This window comes from Haliotis cracherodii, unplaced genomic scaffold (genome assembly GCF_022045235.1).
Source record: "Haliotis cracherodii isolate W230 unplaced genomic scaffold, xgHalCrac1.p SCAF_1, whole genome shotgun sequence".
In the NCBI taxonomy this organism is placed as follows: Eukaryota; Metazoa; Mollusca; class Gastropoda; order Lepetellida; family Haliotidae; genus Haliotis; species Haliotis cracherodii.
In genome coordinates this window covers 57576943-57588967 of record NW_027266264.1, presented here as the reverse complement: position 1 = coordinate 57588967, position 12025 = coordinate 57576943, and the positions used below count along the sequence as shown (strand labels likewise).

The 12025-nt window shown below is 40.2% G+C and overlaps 1 protein-coding gene across 3 annotated transcripts in view; it reads right to left on the bottom strand.

Moving 5' to 3' along the window:
- Positions 1-12025, bottom strand: part of LOC139465889 (uncharacterized) — a 51263-nt gene that overhangs the window by 24283 nt on the left and 14955 nt on the right. The gene's annotated exons all lie outside the window — the stretch shown is intronic.

The following is a 12025-nucleotide window of genomic DNA, read 5'->3' as shown; positions in this document are numbered from 1 at the left end:
AGTGATCGTACATTAACATTAAGTGTTTATACTTCTGAAAAGGCTGTGTTCTCCTCAGAGGTTCCCTCTCCCTGCTAAACCCTCGACATCACACCCTGGCAATATTAGACTCATGTTTAGCCTCTGAAAATATATTTATTTTGATGGAACAAATAACTCCATTAATATTGAAAAGAGCCCCAGAGATGGGAGATTCAGACCAGAGGAAAATCTAGACTTACTTGATGTAGTGCTTTTGCATTAGAGAAAGGACTGGGTAGAAGGGGAAATAATATGGTCCAGGGACTGTGAGACAGACTATGGCAAAATATCTGCCTCCTAGGTAGTATTCATCTGTAACCTGACACTCTGCAACAACTTCACCATTCCTTCCTCGTTCATGAAACCAACTCTAGATGCTACAGCAGCACCAATTACAACACAGATCCTGACAGGGGAAGAATACAGTTACAGCAGCTCGCTACCTCCACAACCAGCAGAAGACTGACAATGTCTTCATGAAAAACAGTACAACACAAACAGGCACAGACAGTTACAAATCAACACTAGCACATAAGAAGAGATCCTCACCAGATTTTACTTTGTACAACACCAGTCCCACAGCTCTCTGATTATGCAGCTCTCCTATCACTAGGGCCAGCAGACAACTACTGATGGTCGACCCCCACTGTAGTCCCCCCTCCCTGCATCCCCTGTCCCCCCCCCCCCCCCCCCCCCCCCATAATGTACGGTAATCCCACATGAGAGCACTGACAGCTGTAAGGCAGTGTTACCTATCTTGGGTGCTGTATCCATAACCAACATGAATATAAAGAAAATACACATATTGAGAGACCCTCATTCTTGACACAGCTTCAATACAGGTTTTCAAGGTAAACAAGTCTTCAGGTGGCATTTACATTTTGTAGCATCAGTGTAGGAAAGACTGATTTATGGAGTTCAACTTCTTTCAATGCCATGTTTTGGTACTGGTGGCACGCCAATGGTACAATACCTACCTGTAGGAGTGAGTGATTGAGTGAGTTGGGTTTAACGCCGCTTTTAACTCTACTCCAGTTATATCGCGGTGTGTCAGCTTAATGTGGGAGGAAAGCCTGAAGTGATGCAGGTATCAGACGTTTACCACTTCAGTGAAACCAACTAGCACGGGTACGCATTGTGCTGACAAACCTAGAAACATAATCGGGGTGAACCGGGATTCGAACCTACAATCATAGGTTTCTGGCGTCTTAGACGACAGGGCCACCCGTTCCCCAGACTCGTGGGAAGCAAGATGACCCATGACATACAGTTCACTATTCTTTCAATGCCATGTTTTGGTACAGTTTTGGGGCTTTTATCAAGCAATTTCTTTTTTGACCAAAAGTTCACTATTCTTTCAAAGCAATGGTTTGGTATGGGTGTTAACACTTTTATTAAGCAAGTTTATTCATGGCATTAAGTTCACTATTCCTTTAAAGCAATGGTTTGGGATGGGCGTTTACACTTTCATCAAGGAGTGAGTGGGTTGGGTTTAACGCCGCTATTAACAGTATTCCAGTTATATTGCGGCGTGTCAGCTTAATGCGGGAGGAAAGCCCGAAGCGATGCAGGTCTCAGACGTTTACCACTTCCGTGAAACCCATGAGCACGGCTATGGTGCTGACAAACATAGGAACATAATCGGGGCGAACCGTCATTCAAACCCACAATCATAGGTTTCTGGCGTACCCAAGGGACACAACTCTGCACGGCGAATCGCTGCGCCTAAGACGACTGGGCCATCTGTGCCCCTTCATTCATCAAGGAAGCTCTCTTATGGCATACAGAGTACTATTCTCCCAATGTGATGTTTTAGTATGGTACCTAACCTCCTGTACTGGAAAACATCACATCCCAAGAAGTTGAAGTCATCAATCCCATTTCAATGTTACAGTGATGAGTGAGTGAGTGAGTGAGTGAGTGAGTGAGTGAGTGAGTGAGTATGGTTTTACGCCGCTTTTAGCAATATTCCAGCAATATCACGGCGGGGGACACCAGAAATGGGCTTCACACATTGTACCCATGTCGGGAATCGAACCCGGGTCTTCGGCGTGACAAGCGAACGCTTTAACCACTAGGCTACCCGACCACCCCGTTACAGTGATGAGGGTATGACAATACATTCAGTGAGGTCCCAGAGGTCATTATGAGTGATGCTCAGTTGCCATGGCAATCTGAAGTTGATTTGTACATTAGTCCTGTGGAGCTGTTCTGGGGTAACTCAGTGCATACCATCATCCCTAGAGGGAACAAGTTGGAGCACATTAACTTCAGGTTGGTGACTGGATATTCAGCACATATTAACTTCAGTTTTTATTATTGAATTTGTTATACAACTGCAATCACTCGCAATTTAGCGCTGCATATTCCAATAATATGAGGTGGCCTGATAATAATCAAGCCTGCATCAGACAACCGGGTGATTCATCCAATAGGTCACCCATTATTACCAGCAGAAGTTGCAAGGGAACAATTCTGACTCAGAATCCTATCATCATGGTATAACATTTATACTAAGTACTATGATAATTAGATCCACATCAAGTGCTTTTATGAGTTATCATGGTGTAATATCTATACATCATTTCATATAATTATAGTTTAGCAAGTAATACTTATCATCAAGTAAAATACATCTTTAAAATATCAGTAGTTTCAGTTATAGCTTTTTAGATAGATGCTAGGTATTACTAGCTAAACTATAATTATATGAGATGATGTATAAATATTAAATCCATGATAACTCATAAAAGCACTTGATGTGGATCTAATCATTATAGAATAACTTAGTATAAATGTTACACCATGATAATACCCTGATTTATTCTTCTCTACAACGGTCGGGTGGCCTAGTGGTTAAAGCGTTCGCACTGAAGACCCAGGTTTGATTCCCGACATTGGTACAATGTGTGAAGCCCATTTCTGGTATCCCCAGCCGTGATATTGCTGGAATATTGCTAAAAGTGGCATAAAACCATATTCACTCACTCTTCTCTACAAATTCAAAACCTACTGAACCAGTACCCACATGTCTCTTGAAACATATTTTGGAAAGGGTTCACATTATGTTTTCATGTCATAATGTCTGGCAGTACGACATATATATAGTGTAGCACAGGAGCAATAGCAAATGACAGTTTAACCTGTAATAGATCTACTGACATCAGATGACAGACAATCATTCCACTCCTATTTATTGTCAACAACACCTGACACCATTATAAAGACACCTGGAGAACCACCTACCCCAAGTCAACGTAAACTTTGTGTTCTGACGACAATAAGTTCCCTTTGTCAAATTACTTACGACAATAACTGTAAGGCCTGTTTGTGGCAACTGGCTAAAGGACCGGTCAACAGTCACAGGTTTCTCATGAACCAACTTCAAACCTCAAAATGCTGAACACAACTTAGCCAAACGGTTGCAATTTGAAAAGATCAAGATGACCAAACATTAACTAAGCTTTATGTTGCATTGCTATGGACCCACATATCAAACTAATTTAACAGATCAATATACTAACAGCAGTAAATGTACTCTACCTTGAAAGGTAACAAGTTGTCACTGGCTCAACAATCAGTCAAATGTGCTGTGAGAGTGACAGGACCTCTGTTTGTCCTCTACCCAGTGTTGGGGTTAGTGAAGGACTATATGTTTTTGATTACGGCTGTGGGGCCACGGTGCATCTGTGATACATATGACGTGGGGACATTCCTTGTCTGCCAGAAACACAGGATCTCAATCGCCCTTGTGATAAACCAGTGTAGAAAATGGGACAGTGAGTGAGGGGATTGGGTTTGAGACAGTGGCAAGCACATAACAGCATCATCACAGCAAGGCTCCAAGCTCATCTGACCGCTTCCATGGTCTAGTGGTAGAGGTGAGGTGAGGTGAAATCGGGTTTAACGTTCGCGTCCAAGATTATTGCACTTACATAGCGACGTGCATGCACGTGTGTGTGTTTGTGTTTGTTGCTGCTTGTACTAGTCCGGACTGATGCCGATTAATAGTGCTAGCTCACTGAGATACCATGCCGCAGTTTAACATGAATACCCCACTCAGACACAGTATACTGACTCCGAGTTTTAGCCCCTTGATGCCAAGCGCCAGACAGGGTAACAACAAGTACCATCTTTTAACGTCTCTGAGCGGACGCTCTACCACAAGACCATGGAGGTGGCTCTAGTGGTAGAGCGTTTGCCCCAAGAGTGGAGGTCCTTGCTTTGATCCCTGGCAGCATCACACCAAAAGAATTTAAAAGTTAGTACTTGTTAGTACCCTGCCTGGTGCTCGGCATTAAGGGGTTTAAACAAGGACTTATAGGCTCGGAGTCAGTATACTGTATCTGAGTGGGGTATTCATGTTAAACTACGGCATGGCATCTCAGTGGGCTAGCACTATAAACTTGACATTAGTCTAGACAAGTACATAGCAGCCACAAACACACAAACACACACACACACACACACATGCATGCATGTCACGATATAGGCGCAATAATCTTGACTGCAACCTTAAACCCTATTTCACCTCACCTCACCTCACCCCCCAAGCTCAACTGGTCACATAAAGTTGCGGTCAAAAGAGTGAGTGAGTTAAACTGCAGTTTGAACAGTATTTCAGTGATATCATGGCCTGTCAGCTAGACGTGAACATTAAGCTTGAACTGATCAATGGCATGGATATTCTTGGTGAAATTTAGGGGCATGGGTATGGTGCTGACAAACCAAGAAACACAATCAGGGCAAATCTGGAATTCGAACCCATGACTATAAGTGTCCAGCACTTCTAAGAGACGAAACCCTGCACAGTAAACTATGGCCCTAAGATAACTGTATGATCAATAAGGTGAGAATTTCTCTGTAATACCTGCCCCACTAAAGTCACCACCAGGCAATACCCATGGAGACCTGGTCTAACTGGTCTGCCAGCAATCTGTCTTTAGACACTTCACAAACTCAGGCTGCCATCAACATGTGCTAAGCCACCATTAAAGCATTACCTGGACTCGCCTCCACTATTCACCATGTTTGATTAAGGCTTGAGAGTGGTGAATCAATAGTGTTCTGATCAATAGAGCAGTCGATACTGTTACTATTTCCAGCCATCAAGATACAGAGGCACGTACCGTATCTGGGTTATCAGCAACAAACTGCATAGTCACAAGAGCTCAAAGGGTTATGGAGTACATGGCTTCCCACACTTCGATCACAGTATTACCATAGTTACAGATTTGATTTGATGAATGTACATACAATTTTGAAAACAAGACAACTACTGACCAGGGATCTAGAAACTGGTCTGTGATTGCAAAATGTATGATTTGACAAGGGCAAACTGGACATTTTAAAACTTGCCAATCGGATATTTTCGAAAAAGGTAGATTCTTCTTGCAGGACATTCCAACCTGAGGCTGGATATAATAACAAAGGATATAAAGTCTGATATAAATTAAAGAGGTGCAGCAACACAGAGCTGTTTGTTGTTGATACACGAGCGGCACAGGTGCATGGGAGCTGTCAGTCAACATCATATTATGCGCAGACAAAACTACACCCTATCCCTTCATCGATTTCAGGTAACAAACCAAAATTGATCCAAAATGAGAAATTAGAGATGAAATATCACAAGACATGATGATTTACCATTTAAATTGTATTTCCTGTTCTGCTAGGCATTGGTTTACATACAAAACATAAGATTACTGTGTGTATTTTCTCGTAAACTACGCAGGAAATAGCCATCACATGTAAACACATATTTTCTACTGGTGATGCGGTTGAAATATACACAATATTAGACTGAGCACATCATTTCATAAAAATATCCCCCAAAATATTCAAGATTCTTAAATTTTTATTGTTCAGTATATTATTGGTTGTTAACCTATCATTACGTAGCTTGTCATATAACCAAGCTCATTAAAATCAGATCTTAGTTCTTGCTATTGCTAAACAAAGATCTGAGGACATTCCATTATGGGTCACATCAGAGCGACCTTTCATCCGACCAATCAAAGTGTCACTTATCAAGTCAAACAAGTCGCTTGTCGACACAGGGTATAACGAAAGTTACGGGCCGTATGACTGATTCCGTCAAAATTATCGCCTATCTCCCACTTCTGTGGGATAAACATTTGAATGGAGGAGGTTTTGCACAGTATGTGGGTAGCACTGCCATACAATCTCAACCATATATCAGACATTCCGGAATGTTAGTTCGTTCAGTTTTCAAAATTATAATCGAGAACTGTGTCAACATATTTTTCAAGTGTAGTCTGAAATGGAAGTCGCCAGGTTAAAACGAGTGCCATATAGCTCATGAAAGCTGCTTTCTAATAGGCTGATGTCGATTTCTTGTTAGTCATTTCAGTGGTCGGTCAAAGTTTGCTGAAGGTCGTTCTGACTTGACCCGTAATGGTATGTTCTCAGATCTTTGTTTAGTGGCAGCGAGAACTCAGATCTCATTTCAATGAGTTGTGCATATAAAAGATTTATCATGATAAAAGAAAATTACAATCATGACAGTTGATGTAATCAGTAAACATCTGTTCTGCCTTATCATCAGCTATTCTGACTTATCTCTGAGACATGTCATGAGTCACGTACACCCACACAACATGAAAAGACCACTTTGCCCCTGGAAATCAAAATACCCTTGACATGAAACTCTGTGACATTTACCATTTTCACATTACTTGATAATAAATATATCCCACTTCTCAACTTTTGATAGGGATATTCCGTGATACACCAAACTGATTCTCATAATCATGATAATATGTCTAGTGTATACATAGTATATTTAACATGTTTATAAGAATGACATGTCAGATTATCCTAATCCAAAGTAATGATACAGATGGCGTTGCAATCAGCATTAAGATGTTCTTGCTAGGTTGTCAAGACCGGCATTCTGCGTGATCATCATTCTCCACGACCCTTTCCTTAAGAACAAACTGGACAAACTTCAAGTGTGTTTTTGAAACTTAAAGCCACACTCAGCAATATTCCAGCTATATGATGGTGGTCTATATACAGTCGAGTCTGGACCAAACAATCCAGTGATCAACATCATGAGCATCGATCTATGCAATTCGGATACAATGATATGCATCAACCCAGTCAGTGATCCTGACCACCTGATGCCATTTATTAAGTTGCCTCTTACGACAAGCATGGGTTGCTGAAGACCAGTTGTAACCCAGATCTTCAAGGGGCTAACTTATAGTTCCACCGAAGTTGAGGGGGTCACTTTATATTCCTTAAATAGTCTTTTACTTTTTTATTATCATCTAAATCTGTGTGAGGAGGAGAGCTTGTTTAACAACTTGACTGTTTTACAGAAATGACAACAGTTAAACCCGATGTTTTCCTGGCTTGTTAACTGCAAACCTGTATAACAGATCTTTACTACCAGCGAGCAAATGAGATTGACACACTATCCCCTGAACCAAAGCATCATATTTCAGGGCTGGGATCAATATAGACCATGGTAGCTAGGACCATGTCAACACAGTAGTGTATACCCAATGAGAGTCAGTTCACATTAACCCAATGAACATGGCTTCGAACAGTATTGCAGTTCTACTACAGCGTGTCAGCTTGATGTGGGAGGAAAGCCTGAAGCATGATTTAGACGTTTACCACCTTGGTGAAATGGATATAGTGCTTAAGACCTGTAAACAGGAGCACAAGTTTTGTTACCATTAACATATTGCCTGATATACTGTCGAGTCTTTTCCGGTCTTAAAAGCAACTAGTTTCAGAGTATTCTGTGCAAAATGGAAGGAGTATTCAAGGAGATAACACTCTCATCTTTCAAAGCACAGAAAGCAAGTGATACTACTAATAATAAGAATAATCATTATGTCTACCTGTTAGCGTTTCGGAACCGAGACTGTTGGAAAAGTTTCATGGACTGACATTTTTAATAACAACTTCGGAAATAGTTAGCTGTCTCATCACTGTTAACAATTTCGTCAGGCAAACCATCAGCATGAGCATCCATCCATGATGTCGCGGCGACACATTCACAATGACCTAGGGCACAACCTGTAGGAACCCTACTTGAAACCTTCAATGTTTCCTTTAGACCACACATTTATTATTTTTCATTTCACGGGCCTTCCATCCCTACTGAAAAACAGTCGGTCTATGTCTAAGAAATTAATTAAACATAAAAATATTTATTTTTATTGTATGTCCCGCTTGTTATATAGACCCTCTTATACAATACAAAATGTTATACATAGATTACGTGTCTACAAAACTACCCGTGTTTCAAGAGGCACCTGCAGTTTTAACTCCATGGCAGAATGACTTTCATATAAATAAATAAATGATTGCCATTTCTTCTTATTTCTATTTCAACCGACCGTGTGTGGAAAAGCTGGAATAAATCCGTGAAACATAAAAAAAAAAAGTGTGGCCTTATATATCGCAGTGGACATTAGGGTCAAGGGGTTGGAGAGCTTTGGATAAGATTTGTCTTCCTAAACAGAGTTAGTGTGTCAATATTGATACACAGTACTACTCCCCAAAAAATAAGAACACAAGTTTTTCATATGACTGCAGTTAATCTGTCATGGGTGGTGGGTTTTGAACACTTGGCTTTCTTTTACTTGTTCTGAGTGAAATATATTGTTAAGATGGATCTTTTGAACATCAACAAATTTGAAAGCAGTATGTCCAATGGATGTCCTATAAATGGCAATATGCACACGATACAAACATCATGCGTAAGAGTAATCAGATAGGCCCTTATCTTACTTTGTATTAAGATACTCATTTCTGATTGGTTTCTGAATGGACTAGTACTCCGCTGACGGGTAGGATATAAATTTCATATTCCCCTCTGGGGAATGTTTCACATCTCACCAAGGCTAATACATTGGTTTGGTTTGGTTTGCTGTTTAACGCCGCACTCAGCAATATTCCAGCTACCGGTATGTGACGGCGGTCTGTAAATAACCGAGTCTGGACCAGATAATCCAGTGATTAATATCATGCAATTGGGATCGATGACATGCATCAACCATGTCAGCGACCTGAGCACCTGATCCCGTTAGTCGCCTGTTAGAAACAAGCATAGTCATACAATGATATGAATAATATGATACTATAAACTGAACACCTATCTGATCAAGTGCAGCTTAAAGAACTTAACAGAGCATATCGGGATGTATGCAAGGGGGATAATTCTTGTCTGCTGGTATTCAGGATGTCAGTGAAATAGTTCATGAGGCATACTGATGAAGATATTTTAGATTAACAGGCAAAAACTATGCTGGAAGGATAAATTTCTTCTATGTTTACGGGTATATGAATAAATGCAGCTAGAAGCTAGCTATATATATGTATATATATTAATATCTTAATGAGATTATATATATATATATAATCTCATTAAGATAGCACGAGCCCTTGAGATATAGGTCACAGTAATCAGAAAATGAAATGTCTCTGGCTTATGGATATTTCTACAGTCATGCAGAGTCCCTGATAACATCTGGGTTAATGGGAGATAAATATTGATTACACAGCACTACTGGCTACCGGTACTCCAAGTACTCGTGGCCGAGTTGGTTTCAGCATGGCACGGGTCCGTTACAGAGGACTCAGGTGCTCGCTGATTGAAACTCACTCTAATTGCAGAAATATGTCAAAGAACACGCAACAGTTATGTGGCATACATTATGGCAGCCTTAGAAATTCCTTTAAAAGGGAAACATTTTTTCACTAGTCCTCCGAGTTTGTAGCTTTGGTCCTTGAATGAGACAAAAATGTTTAATATATTTCCATTTTCTGTCAGTTTTATTCAGAACTGGTTAAGAATACTAGCACTCAAATGATTTCAGCCATGGCCAATATGCAGTTCACCAATGACAAGATGATTTAATCATCAATTCTTTTCACCAATATGTAGAATTTAGTATCATTATACAGACAATTATTAGATGCACTTACTGAACTGAACTGAATTTTTCTTGACTTAGACTCTTGACTTATGTAAATGCCTTAGAAACCTGGGTAGCTTGTGCCTCTGTCTTGCCAAGCTTGCAGTTGAATGTGGCCCCATAGAAAGATTCCATATGACAAACACTTGTATTTAGTCTCCCCATGCGAGAGCCTTATAGAGGCCTTGATCATGTTGAAGATGAACATCAGGTACTACTGATAGGTGACAGGCATTCCCATCCTACATGGAATGTCTGGTCAATCATCTCATCAATCCACCAACAACTGAGACTTTTGTAGACTGTCAACCGACAATCTCCATGATATTAAACATTTTAGTCAATTCATTTGCCAAGTGCTAAAGATAAGAAGTAAAACATCTATCACTGTAACTTAAAGCGTATTATACTCCAGCCAATTATTCACTGTGTACATTTAATCGTCCTTTTCGGCCTTTTGTTTGTATTATGGGCCTAATGTAGCATATTTTCTTGAGTATGATGCGTAGCCCCCTCCAGTGGATTCAGCATTTTGGAAAAAAACTATTTCCGATTATTTCTGGTGTTACGTGCTCACGGTAATGTCTTTGCGTTGGGGGGAAAAAACATCATACTCATTATGACCTGAATAATGCGCACCCCCTTCTACACAGCTATGTTTTGGGGGAAATATGATACACAATATATTCAGTCTGTCTATCTGAACATAGAACACTGAGGAGTCAGGACTTATGTTTTGTAGGAAGGAAAGGGGAGTCATACCACTATCTCAATTCTATTCCAATAACGATTCGACTACTGCAGGAGCTCTGTTATAAAAGGGGGATCAGTGAGGATTGTGCCTCGGTAATTAAACGGACCACGAGAATTTTAAGTTTTAACAAGGGGCGATGTCAAGGACCCTTCAACTTTCATGCTTGATTTAGAATACTTCAATATATAATAGTATTGTAACAGTGTCTTATTAGCCATTGTGTCTGAACATTTTTTTAAATCACCTTTAGTAACCATATGTTATACCACAGACATACTAGAAACAGACCGACACTCAGAACTGACAATGCATCCATTTTCATCAGAACTCCTTTCAAATGCTGCAAAATTCTGACACTAAAATGAGATGTCAGCACTATAAATAGCACCTTAGCACCTCTCTCTGAAAATTGTTCTGCATGTAGGGATTCCAAAGTAAGTGCCCTTGGCAACCAATTTGGGAAAAATCATATTTTTTTTCAAAATTAGAATTTGTAAAAAGTTCATTTTTTATGAATTCAGACATATTTTTATCATTGAACATTGCTTTCAATGCAATTATTTAACCGAGCATTTAATCTTCTTCCTCTTTGTTGGTCCTGTTATCAAGTTTATCAGTGAAATACATTAAGCCACCTCTACGAAGCCATAACATTAGTTGTAACTATAACAGGATGAATTGGGAAAATTCTAATTCCAACTCGAACTTTTTGCTGACATTTGCTGCAGACTCTGCGTGGTATATCGACCTCTAAGCCGGCCTAGCTAAATCTTTGGTCACTAAAATCAATTTCTTTTCACTAATCCAAAACATTCACAAGCCTACAACCAACATAAGCAGGATAAGACTAATAAAAGCAGCCCTGATAATGGAAGGTGTTCACAAATCAGAAGCTTGAGTGCACAGGTACCAGTGTAGTACCTCCACTATATATAACCAAGCAGGCCGAGTGAGGGCTGACCTGATTCTTCACCAGCGAGTACAATATGACCTGTTGACCTATTTCTGGGCTGTGGGCGAGGTGACCTCATTTACAGCACTCACAGTATTGATTTGCCGGGAGATCAATGGTAGGCTTGGTAATGCTGAACCACAACCTGTTTCTGGCCTCAATTCAGATCACACTGTACATAAATCCCCCTGGACGTCAGTGTCATATAGAATCATCAAATATGTCAAAATGGATACATTTTCTGTTACTGTTGTATCAAATCCTGGTTTGAGCATCATATAGGACAAGCAACAAGTAGTTGTTTTAATGGCTAAAACAGTAAATAATCTGTAAGAAAAT